Consider the following 13,455-nt stretch of genomic DNA (forward strand, 5'->3'; position numbering starts at 1 on the left):
TTCGTCTACAGTACGGGATAAAGTTGAATTAAGATACGCAACTTCAGCTACATTAATTGCGTAGCGGAAGTCGAAGGACCTTAACTCAACTTTTGGCGCTGTCCACACTGCAAGAAAGCGAAAGGAGAACACTCTCCCTTTGACGTCCCTGAGTGCTTGTGGAAGCAGGACTACCAGCATCGACCACAGTGCCTCTCTCAGTTCAAATTAGCTGTCTTCACTAGACCCACTCATTCGAATCCTGGAAGATTGACAGCAATAGCTTCGATCTTCTCTATAGTATAGATGTAGCATTAGAGACTAACAAAAATAGATAGGTTCATGAGCTTTCATGGGTAAAACCCACTTCACCCCATGAAAGCTTGTGATTCTATATATTTTTGTTTGTTTCTAAGGTGCCATATAACAACTCGATGTTTTCCATTGTACTGCACAGTCCAAACTAGCTAGAAGATATTCTCTCTCAGTACATTTTAGGTGGGAGATGAGTCTTTTGTGTGTAAAAATAGCCTGGTGGGCAAGGCAATGCACTGGGATGCAAGAGAGCAGAGGCATCCTAGATCTGCAACTGACACTTGAGTGACACCTTAAGCAAGTCACATCATCTTTGTGCCTCAGTGTCCCCAAAAATACCCAGCCAGGGATAGCTTCCCCAATTATCACCTCTAATATCATTAGCTCACAGACATTAACCTCCCCCCATCATCCCTCCTCTGTTCTGAAATTTGATTTGTCCTTTTTATATGTGTTCACTTTTTTTGATTGTATCTCTTTGATATATATGGTCATGCCAATTTTCTTCCACAAATTGATCTGAGGAAGTGGGTCTGGCCCACGAAAGCTCATCACCTAATAAACCATCTTGTTAGTCTGTAAAGTGCTACATAGTCCTGTTTTTTGTTTCAGCTCGACTAGACTAACACGGCTGCAGATCTATTACTATTCTGGATACTAAAGGGCTCTTTAATCCAGCAAAGTCATCACAAAATTCAGCAGCTAGAAGCTGAGGTGCGACAGATTCAACCTAAGAACAAAGCACACGGTTTTAACTGAGAAGGTCATTCATCACCGGCTCAGCATCTCTAGGGGTGTGCTAAATGCACCATCCCCTGAAGTCTTTAAAGCTGGCCTGGGTATCAATTTGGAAACAACATCCTCTAGTCCAACCACAAGATATTGGGCTCTATATATTGGATGGGATTCTCCAGTTCATGTGATGCAGGAGGTCAGAGTAGATGGTCGTATTGGTCCTTTCTGACCTTAAACCTCCCTCCACCCGGTGAATCTATAAAGCCGGCGGGGAGGGAAACTCTCTTGCTTGCCCTTTATCGGTCCTGTCCCTTTAGCTTGTAAATTGTTTGAGGGCTGCCTCTTACACTGTGTGGCTGTGTCTAGACTGGCAAGTTTTTCCGCAAAATCATCTGATTTTGTAGAAAAACTTGCCAGCTGTCTACACTGGCCGCTTGAATTTCCGGAAAAGCACTGACGATCTCATGTAAGATCGTCAGTGCTTTTCCAGAAATACTATGCTGCTCCCGTTTGGGTAAAAGTCTTTTTCCGAAAGACTTTTGCGCAAAAGGGCCAGTGTAAACAGCACAGTAGTGTTTTCCGCAAAAAAGCCCCGATCACAAAAATGGCCATCGGGGCTTTTTTTCGGAAAACCGCGTCTAGACTGGTCACGGACGCTTTTCCGCAAAAAGTGCTTTTGCGGAAAAGCATCCTGCCAATCTAGACGTGCTTTTCCGAAAATGCTTTTAACGGAAAACTTTTCCGTTAAAAGCATTTTCGGAAAATCATGCCAGTGTAGACGTAGCCTGTATGTACATCACCTAACACAACGGGAACCTGCAGGGAGATGGTCTTTAGAGCACTCTCACTACTGTAATACTAATCAAAATAGATAATGAACGAGACCCTACTTAATCTTCAATCTTGTGGAAATTGCAGCTTCCACCATATTAGGCTTCCGCCACGATTTTGAGTTGAATGAGCTGACGTGGCACAGTCCGTAATTTTGCGTACATTTTGAGGTTCGCTTTGCACACGTCCCCCCCATCAGTGTCACTGAAGGGTGGGGGAGCCACCGGGTGTGCAGCCGGATGTGACTCAGCCAACAGGTAGAACAGAAGATTCATTAGTTGATAGGGACACAGCGTAGAACAGACTTGTCAGCACAGTAACCAGCTGTCCACACAATCCATTTTTGAGAGAGGGGAGCCCAGAGCCAGGGCCTTGGCCCTCCCCTTGTCTTCCAAGCCAGTGGAAACTTCCCCACTCCCAGGGGCTGGGTCCCTGCCCCTCCACCAGGCTCTTCCGCCCGACCTTTATCGGGCAAAAAATGTCACCTGGTTGCACACCCTCCCAGACTCAGGATACAAAGGATGTAGGCCATTGTGTACGTGTGGGAGGCTATCGCACCGGAAATTCCCATCCCCATCTAAGTATTGGGGCAGTGCTCAGGGAAACTGAGGCACACACACGGGACTACTATAGGACATAGAGCTCACAACATAAAAAGGCGAATAAAATCCCCATTTCGTCACAAGTAGAGCCCCAATTTTCCAAGCTGACAGCAGCTAGGACTTGGGCTTTCAGTCCTATGCACCACAGAGCTTGGGCCGGTCAGTTCTACTCATTGGCTAAGATAGCTGCACCAAATGTCTCGTTAGAAAAACAATTAGCAGGCATAACATAAGAATGAGTGTTTATATTATTCCAGCCATTTTTTTAAAAATGGAGCTAAAGGTAACTGTTCTCTGGCTTTTCTAATTGCCACAGTTAATAAAGGGCCATTATTACTTTTCTGCAATTTTCCATCTCTCGCCCACAGCTCAGCCGCAATTATTTGACAATCACCCAACAGTTCAAGCTGGGCCGTACTAACGACTAGCCATCATTGTAGGAGGCTGTGATTGCAAGCTGGGATATTTTTAGGGCCTGAACTGATCTAGATTTTCCATATGCAACCATGGGACCGCAAGCGCAAATGATGTATTTCAGATTCAGAGCCAAAGAAGAAAGAACCAAAATAAAGTCACAACTTTCCCCCTCCTGCACGCGCTGCTCCCCGAACAATGCCTCCCAAAATGGCCGCCTGTCTCCACAGGCCGACAAGTTCCAGAGATTTAAAGGGGCAGGACACAGACGAGGGAATTGCATCCGTTACACACGTGTTGCACAAGTTGGGGAACCAGTCAGAAATCTCTGCCCAGGACACAGATGGTCAGACAAATCAGACAGATGGTCCATCCAGACCACAAGCCCATCTCAGTTAGTGGCCACAATTGGCTGTTTCAGAGGACGGTAGAATAGTGATAGAGATGCAACCATGTTAGTCTGGTCTAGCTGAAACAAAAGACAGAACAATGTAGCACTTTAAAGACTAACAAGATGGTTTATTAGGTGATGAGCTTTCTTGGGCCAGACCTCGGTTAGTCTTTAAAGTGCTACATAGTTCTGTCTTTTGTTTCAGAGGAAGGTACATTTTGAAAGCAGGGTTATAAATCAAATCCTCACAGTTGGCCGAGATAGGCCATTGGACTAGACAGGCCATCAGTCTGTTCCACTCTGGCCGTTCCTGGAAGTCGTATATTTCATTCTCAGCTTATAAATTATTTGAACAAAGGAAGACACACTGGAGAAATAACCCCTGGCTGCCAGGAAGCATACGTCGCTAAACTTCCTCCAACGCACTTGCATTTACGAGCACGTTTTCAATAAGTCGACAAGCACTTTCCCCAAATAGCAGCAAAGTCTGTCCTAACAGGGGAGTGGATGGGAATCCAGACCGAAGAGGCCATAGGGAAGAGGAGACCCGCCTCCTAAAGGAGAAGAATCAAGTATCTCAAGAGCCAAGATCAGGACAAAATGCTTCCTATCACTTTTGCAACACAGTTGAATTTGGTCCCTGGCACTTTGCTTAGTTTTGCATAGAACAGGTTGGGAAATGTAACACCAAATAGCAGTTTTATCCCAGTCTAAACATCTCGCTGGATTTTGATGAATTTTGTCGACATCCAAAAGTTGAGACGTTTCGTTAGTGTCATTTCGATTCCTTTTTACTTTCATCATCTATTAATCTATGAATGAAAATACAGTCTCTTTGCTTCAATTTAATAAGATGTTTAGGCTATTGGATATTTTAATACAACACGAAAGGCAAACCGAAATGAGTGGGTGAAAGGAAATGTTTCAACGACTCTGAAGCAATGTTTTTCAGAATTTTTGTTCGGTGGGGAGGAGGATCCTTAAATTTCTGCTTTTTGTTCCAAATGGAAACGGATTTCCTCCCCCCCGCCCCAAACTGTTGGACTTTCCCCTGGAAGGGAAACTCCAGTTCCCGACCAGCGTGAGTTTCTCAGACTTGTTCTAAAGCTTTGGCTGAAACCAATGTTGAACCACCGGTCTTAAGCAGCACCTCAGGGAAGGAGTTATTCCAAAAATGCCTTTCCAAGGCAACTAGTCAAGATTACATCATCAGCATTACACCTGTTTAATGATCCAGAGAGCGAGAGTCGGATTTTATCTCCCCCATCAACCTCCCTTGCACGTTGCCACAGCCTGACAATGCACCGCACCAGCGAGGTCGGGGAGTGGGGGATTGCTTAATGTTATATTTCCATACTGCATGGATATTGACAGAAAGGGAAGGGATTGGATGTGACCTTTCACACCTCCCCTGCCCTGTCATCAGTGGCTTAGCTTTGCAGGGGGCTGCTTGGAAAGGATGCTGAACCTAGGCTGCTGCATAGCAACAGCAGAGACCGGTGCCATCTCTCTTAGCGACCCTATCCCAGAAGCCCCTACACTGGGGTGGCCAACCCATTCCGGGCAAAGAGCCAAGATAGCAGTAGATCCAGGGCAAAGTTGTTGAGTAAGAAAAAAAAAGGGCCTGCCCCTTTAAGAAAATGCATTTAGAGGCTTTTTGGCCACATCAGGGAGCCCGGAGGAGAGGGCCATTTTCAGGGGCATGGGGGGGGGGGCTTTGCAAGCTGCACCTGGGGAGAAGGGAAGAGCCGCATGCAACTCGCAAGCCACAGGTTGGCCATGGCTGCCCTATACCCTCCTTAGAAACCCTACAATAACTATCCAGGCATGGCAGCCCAGCCCCCCACTGGCCACACGACACTAACACAGCCATGGTGGCGAGTTATATGGGCCCGTGGGCCCAACCCCGCCAAGATTCAGGAACGTGGGCCCGGCTCCAGCAACGTTTGGGCTGATATTTTCAGAGCTGCCTTGGGCCCTGGACTTTGGGGGGTGCCCACTTCAGGGGGACGTGGCGTTTGGGCAGTCTGGAGGGTTACTGGGGGAGGTGGGAGTAGGCAGCAACCGGCAACCTGGCTCCAGCCTGCCCTGCCTCCACTCCACCCCTTCTGCCAAGCCCCACCCCACGTCTTCCCGCCCTGGTTCTGCCCCCTGCCTTTTCCTGCCCTTGCTCCGCCCCCTCCCCACTCCCATTCTATCCCTTCTCCCAAGCCCTCCGTCCTGCCTCTTTCCCACTTCTGCCCCCTCCTCCAAGTGATGCTGGGAACTGATGGGGTGGAGGGGGAGGATGAGATGAGGTCGCTCACTGCCTCCGGCGCCAGGTCCCCCACTAACCGTGAAGCGTGGGGTCCCCCAAAGCGCGGGGTCTGGGGCGGTTGCCCTGGTCTGTCCTATGGATGGGACAGCTCTGCTTGGACCCACGCTAGACACCATCACACATGATACAAACCTGGCACCTGGGAACACAGCTGCGATGGTTTCACTGCTCTGGGTTAAAATGTGAGCAAGCGGCGTTGGCAGCCTGGCAAATGGGCTCCCCCCGCCCACCAGCCTTGGATCAGGCTGAAATGGGAAACTGAGAAACAGTCCCCCCTGACTATGGTGTTCAAGGTTTCCTGGCCCATCCACTAAAACTCCCCTAACTTTAACAATCCCCCCACCCCCAGCAGTTAGGAGCATTAAGGCAACTCACGGTAACCCTACGCTCCAGCTCGGAAGCTGTGTGCCAAACAAAGCCACCCTGTTTATTTACCAGCCTCGGGAAGCAGGAAACAACATTGAAAATATTCCCCCCTGCTGAAGTGAGCATCCGGTTTGCTCAGCAGCAAAGCAGCCGGGTTCCTGGCCATGGGACAGCAGCTACCTGAGCATTCCTGACATTTCTTGGCCAAAGGAACTGGTGGCAGGTGGCAAGGGGGAAAAAGCTCATTCCACAGGCTGGAATGGCCCAGGGGAATTTCTGCTGTGCAGTGCTGGCATTACAAGGAGCGGAGAGCCAAGGAGGGCTGGCCCACTGTTTGAACACCAGTTTAGAGCTCTGGAAACCTATGGTCAAATCTTTCCTGTGCCCCAAAGTCCATGGCCTCAGTTTTCCCATCTGTAAAATGGGAATAGCAGACTTGTCTGCAATGTTGGGTGCCGAGCCAGGAAAAGAAAATACTGGCCAGCCCGGATCAAAGCGGTGGGACCCCCCAGGAAGACAGCCACAACCCCCGTGGTTGCGCCCCGCTGGTCTATATAATAGAGGTAATGCCTGCTTTGGGGAGAGCTCTGTGATTAATCCTGTTCAAAAATTTGGGGCTGAAAAACTGGCCAACTCCCCAGTGTTGTAAATCAGCCCTGCTCCATTGAAGTCAACGGGCCCAATCCACAGCTGGTGTGAATCGGCTGTCGCTCCACTTCTGTTCTATTTATGTGACTTATATCATCGGAGGTGCTGGCCATATAAGGCTCTGGATCCACAGGGGCACATTGCTTTTTGAAAATGCCTTTGAGCATTAATATCATAGCCGGCCCGAGACACAGCTGGGACTAAAACCTCAGCACAAAGACAGCTCTTTTCATGGCTCCATAGACAGTGTGTCAATTTCTCTTTCCCGCTGCCTTTTCCTGGCTCTTGCTCCTTTGCTTTGTGCAGTGGGGCAGGGCGTGGGGGGCTGCTCTTTTTAGTCTTTGCAAGTCACCGTGCCATGCAGGAAGCTGTTTGTTCTCCTAAGTGCCTCAAATTGCAGCTAAGAGCTGCGTGCTCCCAGCAGCGCCTTCCCACGCTCGCTGGCATGTCGATTTCTCCACACAGAGAGGTGGTTTGCTAAGGAAGAGTTACACCCGAGGCAGATTGCTTCCTTCCTCTTTCCATCGCCACAGCCCTGCCCCAGACTTTGGACCAATCCTAAAACCAAGTCAACCTAGCCTACTTATGCCATCTGGGGTTTTCATAGTCCTAGATTCCACACCGACCCCTGAGCATGCTGAGAAAGGGCTTTAGGAGTCGAGTCCTTGCTGCACAGATGCTCAGGTCACGTGTAACTGACCACACCGTGATGGATAGCAGAATTTGGATTCCAGACTTTCCGCACGAATAGCATGAGCTACTACTGCTGGATTCAAGACTCTTCGTCCCATATGGAGTTCACAAATAATATCTGCGAAGACAAAACTGCGAATCTTCAACACAAATGTGAAGAGCGTGCTCTTGTATGGATGCGAGACCTGGCATACTAAAAAGTCTTCAAATTACAAGCTACAGACATTCCTAAACGGATGCCTGAAGTACATCCTTCACATCAAATGACAAGACTTTGTCACAAATGAGGAGCTTTGAAACAGAGCAGGACAAGAACCACTTGACGTTCAAATCAAGAGAGAACGTGGGGATGGCTAGGCCACACTCTCAGAAAACCATCATCCAGCCTAGTCCGTCAAGCTCTCCCATGGAACCTGCAAGGAAAACGCAAAAGAGGAAGACCTCGGACAACGTGGAGAAGATCGACTGAGATTGAAGGACAACAACTGAGGTTCTCCTGGAGTCAGCTAGAAGTTTTGTCTCAAGACAGAGTGAAGTGGAGGAGACTTGAGGATGACCTAATGCTCCACTCAGAGTACAAGGGTTTAAGAAGAAGACTACTGCTGGAACGAACACACTTAAGCCTGCTAGCTGGCAGCCTCAACCCTTTCATGTGGGCCTGATGCGAGCGTATGACGAAGACTGTTCCAGCATCCGTGGTGCACATTCAATCCACGGGTGAATGAATGCTGCACCTGCTGCACTGAGAGGTTGAGTCCTTCCTAGGCTTTGCTCCTTAGCTCAAGCTGTAGTGGCACATGCCTTTTGCTCTGGCTATCTGTTGTATCATGCAAGCAAGGTGCTAACAAACTTCAACAGGACTTTATTTACCAAAAGTGAAAGCTCTTTACAAAGCTGCTGCACCCCTCTGTAGCTCTCTCAGCCCTGGCTAATCTTCTCCCCCCTCCTTCCTGTGCTTCCAGACACCCAACAGCCCGTGCTCCCAGTTCTAATAATTACAAGCAGCATCTAAAACATCACATTCCCTCCTCTCTTAAGATGCTCTCTCAATTATAAAATAAACATTGTTGTTCGAATCACAACAACAAATATGGAACAAGCCACTATACTGGTCAGCAGAAATATGACACTGAAAACACTGTAAATACTACATAACATAGGATACGTCTAAACTACATGGCTCCGTCGACGGAGCCATGTAGATTTGTTTGTTGGGCAAAGGGAAATGAAGCCGCGATTTAAATAATCACGGCTTCATTTAAATTTAAATGGCTGCCACGCTGAGCCAACAAACAGCTGATCAGCTGATTGTCGGCTCAGTGCGCTAGTCTGGACGCTCCCCTGCCGACATGAAAGCCCTTTATCGACCTCCCCGGTAAACCTCATCCTACGAGGCATAACGGGGAGGTCGATAAAGGGCTTTCAGGTTGGCTCGGGAGCGTCCAGATTAGTGAGCTGAGCTGACAAACAGCTGATCAGCTGATTGTCGGCTCAGCGCGGCAGCCATTTAAATTTAAATGAAGCCGTGATTATTTAAATCGCGGCTTCATTTCCCTTTGCCGATCAGCCTAATCTAATGTAGTTTAGACACACCCATAGTTTCTAGTCTAGACAGGTGGTCATCTGGGTCTGACAGAAAATCTCTCAAACCCCGTTTCTAGTGCAATGTCTTGTTGTGTTGGTGCTACGGTGAAGTCATCCAACGCGAACTGGGTGTTGGCATCATCTCCTCTTGGTGCATAGGCAGGTGCAAGATAAGAAGCATTCCATACCCACCCATCAGAAAGTCGATAGGTGTAAGGTCCTTTCTTCTCAATGATTTTAAGAAGAGATGTGAATTTATGATCCCCGTTGCATAAAATTCCAGGTTTTCTTACTCTAACGAAGGAACCGCACTCAAACTTTGGTTCCTTAGCACCCTGCCATTTGACTGTGAAAGCCTTATACTTTTCTTGGCTCTGTTCAACTGCTTTTCTCACATCATCCTCGTTTGGTGCATTGGGTCTTGCCTTTAACAATCCAGCAATGTTCAGTTTCGTATTAATCTGTTTTCCATGCAGTAACTCTGAGGGTGATCTTTGTGTTGTGGCATGTCGTGTAGCCCTGTATGCTTGCAAGAAATCAATAACAATTGCCCTTCCAGTTTAGCCATTTGCAAATTCTCTTTCAAGCTTCTGTTAAACCTTTCGATTTTCCCATTGGCTCGAGGGTAATACAGGGATGATCTTCTACATAAAATATTCCTCTCAGCTAGAAAATTTTCAAATTCCAGGGAAGTAAATTGACTACCATTATCCAAAGCCAGTTCTTTGTGGTTACCTTCCCTGCTAAAAATTGTAGAGAGGAACTTAATTACTGTAGCGGAAGAGATTTGCGATGTAAACACTACTTCAGGCCATTTACCGAAATAGTCTATTAAAGTGATGGCATAACAACAGTCAATGGAAGCAGTATCAAAGGATCCTACGATGTCAATCGCAACTTTTTCCTATGCAGAATCAGGAAGAGGAACAGGCTGTAATGGTGGGGTACATGTCGCTGCTGTCTTATCATGCATTTGGCAAGTGACACAGGATTTTATGAATGCTTCAGTTTGGGAGTCCATCCCTGGCCACCAATACAGATCCCGTAATCGTTGTTTGGTTCTGACAATTCCTTGATGAGTATCGTGTGCCAGGTGCATGAGTTTTGACTGTAATTCTTCTGGCACAAGTAGCCGATGTGTACTTTGTAGCACACAGCCCTTAAGCAAAGAAAGTTCATCCCGAACTCTAACATAAGGCAGCAAAACTGGGTCAAGGTTTTTAGGGTTACTGGGCCATCTCTTTGTCAGAAATTCACGTAGCTTTTGTTGAATTGGACATGCTGAACAAGCAGCTTGGAATTGCTCTCTTGTAACTGCAGCAAGAGTGCTTGTAATAAGCGCAACTAGTTCATCCTCATCCTCCAGTGGACCGTCTGGTGAAGACAAAGGCAGGCGAGAAAGGCAATCAGCTATCACATTTTAGTTTCCAGGCTTATATTCCAGTTCACAATTGAAAGAGAATAGTCTTGCAGACCATTTAGCAATACAATTTCCTGCTCTTCCCAGTCCTTTTGTGGTTAGCAATGTTGTCAAAGGGCTGTGTGCAACTTGAATGTGCGGCCCCACAGTTAAGTTCTCCATTTTTCAGTAGCCCAGACACAAGCGTTTCTTTTTCAACTGTAGAATATTTTCTCAGCATCACTCAGTGTCCTTGAAGCAAATGCAACAGTCCTCTCCGTGTTGTCCTCATGAAGTTGTGTGAGGACAGCCCCAAGTCCGTAATCAGAAGAATGAGTAATCACAATTGAGGACAATGCAGGACTGAAGAGTGCAAGTACTGGACTATGTACAATCAAGTCTTTCACAGTTTCCGAACTAGCTTGTGCATCCGTTGTCCACACCAAGGTTGAACTTCTCCGTAGTAATTCTCGTAATGGTTCAATGACAGAAGCATAATTGGGAATTAAGTTTGCATACCAGGAGGTAAGACCCAAGAAGGAACGTAAGGTTTGCAAATGTGTTGGAGGAGGAGCATTTGAAATTGCTAGGATATGATCTGGATCAGGTTTTAGTCCAGCCGGTGAAATTGTATGCCCCAGAAACAAGAGTTCTGTTTGTCTAAATTTGCATTTAGACAAATTGAGCTTGAGGCCTGCTGTGCTGGATGCAGTTTAGTACAGACTGCAGGTTACTGTCATGCTCCTCAGAAGTATTTCCAAACACAATAATATCATCCAGATAGCACTGAACTCCATGTTGATTCTTCAGAATCAATGACATCATTTTTCGGAAGGCACTTGGGGCAGATGCAAGACCGTATGGAACACGTTTAAAATGAAATAGTCCTTCATGTGTAATAAATGCTGTGAGGTCTCTGCTGTCTTCATGCAACATAACCTGGTGGAACGCACTCTGCAAATCAAGAGTAGAAAACATTTTTGCTCCATGGAGTTCTGCAAATACTTCTTCTATGTGAGGCAGAGGATGGCTGTCAATCACAATAGCTTTATTTGGCTCCCTTAAGTCCACACAAAGGCAAATGCCTCCATCCTTCTTCTGTGTCACTACTATAGGTGAAATCCAATCTCTTCAATAATGTCCTTTTGAACAAGTTTTTTAAGTTCCTCTGAAACAGCTTCCCTGACTGAAAAAGGTAAGCGCCGTAACTTCTGTCATACAGGCATCACATTATGTCGCATTTTAACTTGGTGCACAAACCCTTAAGCACAGCCAAGTTTCTCCTCAACCTGGTCTTGGGTCTTAACCTGGTCCCAGCTGAAACTGGTGTGTGTACCGCAAGAGCGCTTTGAGGAGGAAGATCAATTCGTCCATTAACTACCCTGAGGTTTAAAGCAGCCAATAAATCTCTGCGAAGCATAGGGGTGCCTTTGTGGACAATGTAGAACTCTGCAGTTACACAGCAATCACCAAAAGTCGCTGTTGCTGGCAGGCAGCCACGTACTGGAATTTGGTTTTTCAAATAGCACACCAAGTGAAGTTTGGGTTTAGTAAGAAGCACATCTTTAAAGTGATGCAAATAGATGGTATCAGGTAGTATGGATACTGCTGAGCCAGTGGCCAACATTAGCTGAATAGGATGTGATTTGCCTGAAGACAGGAGTGGCCTGAGGCCGGCTGCGGCAGCTGGCGCCCCAGGCGGAAGGCGCAATTGGCGCCCCCGCCTGCATGGCCGTCAATGGCCGTGACGTAATCATCGAGCGCCTGGGCGCCCTGTGACATCATCATGGGGCGCCCCAGGCTGGCGGCGCCCTAGGTGACCGCCTAGTCTGCCTAGGCTCACGGGCCACCCCTGCCTGAAGATGTGGCAGAAACATTTACAGTGCACCTGTTCTGGAATATGTGCAGTAGTGATTTTGTTCACACTCAGCACAGTAACATCTGATATTGTAACTGCATGCACCTGTTGATTGGACTGGCTACTGCGGCATACCATAGCAAAATGCCCAATCTTTTTGCAGTGATTGAACTGAGCTACTTTTGCAGGACATCTTGTGTGGCTTGCGAGGTGTTGTGGGGATCCACAGCGAAAGCATGCTTTGGCTGTGCTTTGAATGTGCTGATTCTGTGGTTTTTCATTATCTTTCTCCTTGTAATTGTTTGTCTGCAGTGATAGTGGACTTTTCTGCAAAGGAGTCACAGCCTGAACTGGGCCTCCTGTATCCATGCTCATTATTTTGGCTTCTGCTATAGCTGATTCAATCTGGGTAGCAATGGTTACTACTTTTTCCAGTGTACGTTGTGATTCTAGAAGCAAGCGTTCTCTTACACAAAGCATGGTTGTTTTCTCAATGAGCTGGTCTTTAATCATCTCATCTGCCATATTCCCAAAGTCACAAGTTACAATCAGACTCCTCAGAGAAGCAACATGCTGCATTATAGTCTCCCCTGGTTTCTGCTCACGCTGGTGAAATCTGTAGTGATTAGCTACTACATTCACTTTTGGCACAAAAAAGATCTTCAATGCAATGAGTGCAGTCTCATATTTATCATCTGCAAGGGGAAAAGTGTAAAATATATGCTGCCCTTCTGCTCCAAGGCAGTGGATTAACAGAGCACGTTTTCTTACTTCAGAAATCTCTGGAGCACTGATTGCAAGCAGATAAGTATCAAACATATTGGTCCAGGCAGTAAAAACAATTGGAAGCTCACCTGGGCTTTGCAGAAAGGGTGCAGGTGGGTTCAGAGGCAAAAGATCCATCCTCGTCGCCACAATGTTGTATCATGCAAGCAAGGTACTAAAAAACTTCAACAAGCCTTTATTTACCAAAAGTGAAACCTCTTTACAAAGTTGCTGCACCCCTCTGTAGCTCTCTCAGCTCTGGCTAATCTTCTCCCCCCTCCTTCCTGTTTCCTGTGCTTCCAGACTCCCAACAGCCAGTGCTCGCAGTTCAAATACAGCTGCTCCCCGAGTTACGACCACCTCCACTTACGACCAAAGCGGTCGTAAATGCGGATCCGAGTTATGAACGGCAATCTGCGCTTACGAACAGCGCGGTCGCCATGTCACTCTATGGGAGCCGAGTTACGAACACTTGGAGTTACGGACCAAGTGTTGGTCCGTAACTCGGGGAGTGGCTGTAATTACAAGCAGCATCTAAAACACCACACTATCGCCAGT

At 47.2% G+C, this 13,455-nt stretch overlaps 1 protein-coding gene across 2 annotated transcripts in view; it reads right to left on the bottom strand.

Moving 5' to 3' along the window:
- Positions 1–13,455, bottom strand: part of LOC142819544 (perilipin-2-like) — a 50,050-nt gene that overhangs the window by 22,168 nt on the left and 14,427 nt on the right. The gene's annotated exons all lie outside the window — the stretch shown is intronic.

This window comes from Pelodiscus sinensis, chromosome 24 (assembly GCF_049634645.1).
Source record: "Pelodiscus sinensis isolate JC-2024 chromosome 24, ASM4963464v1, whole genome shotgun sequence".
NCBI lineage: Eukaryota > Metazoa > Chordata > Testudines > Trionychidae > Pelodiscus > Pelodiscus sinensis.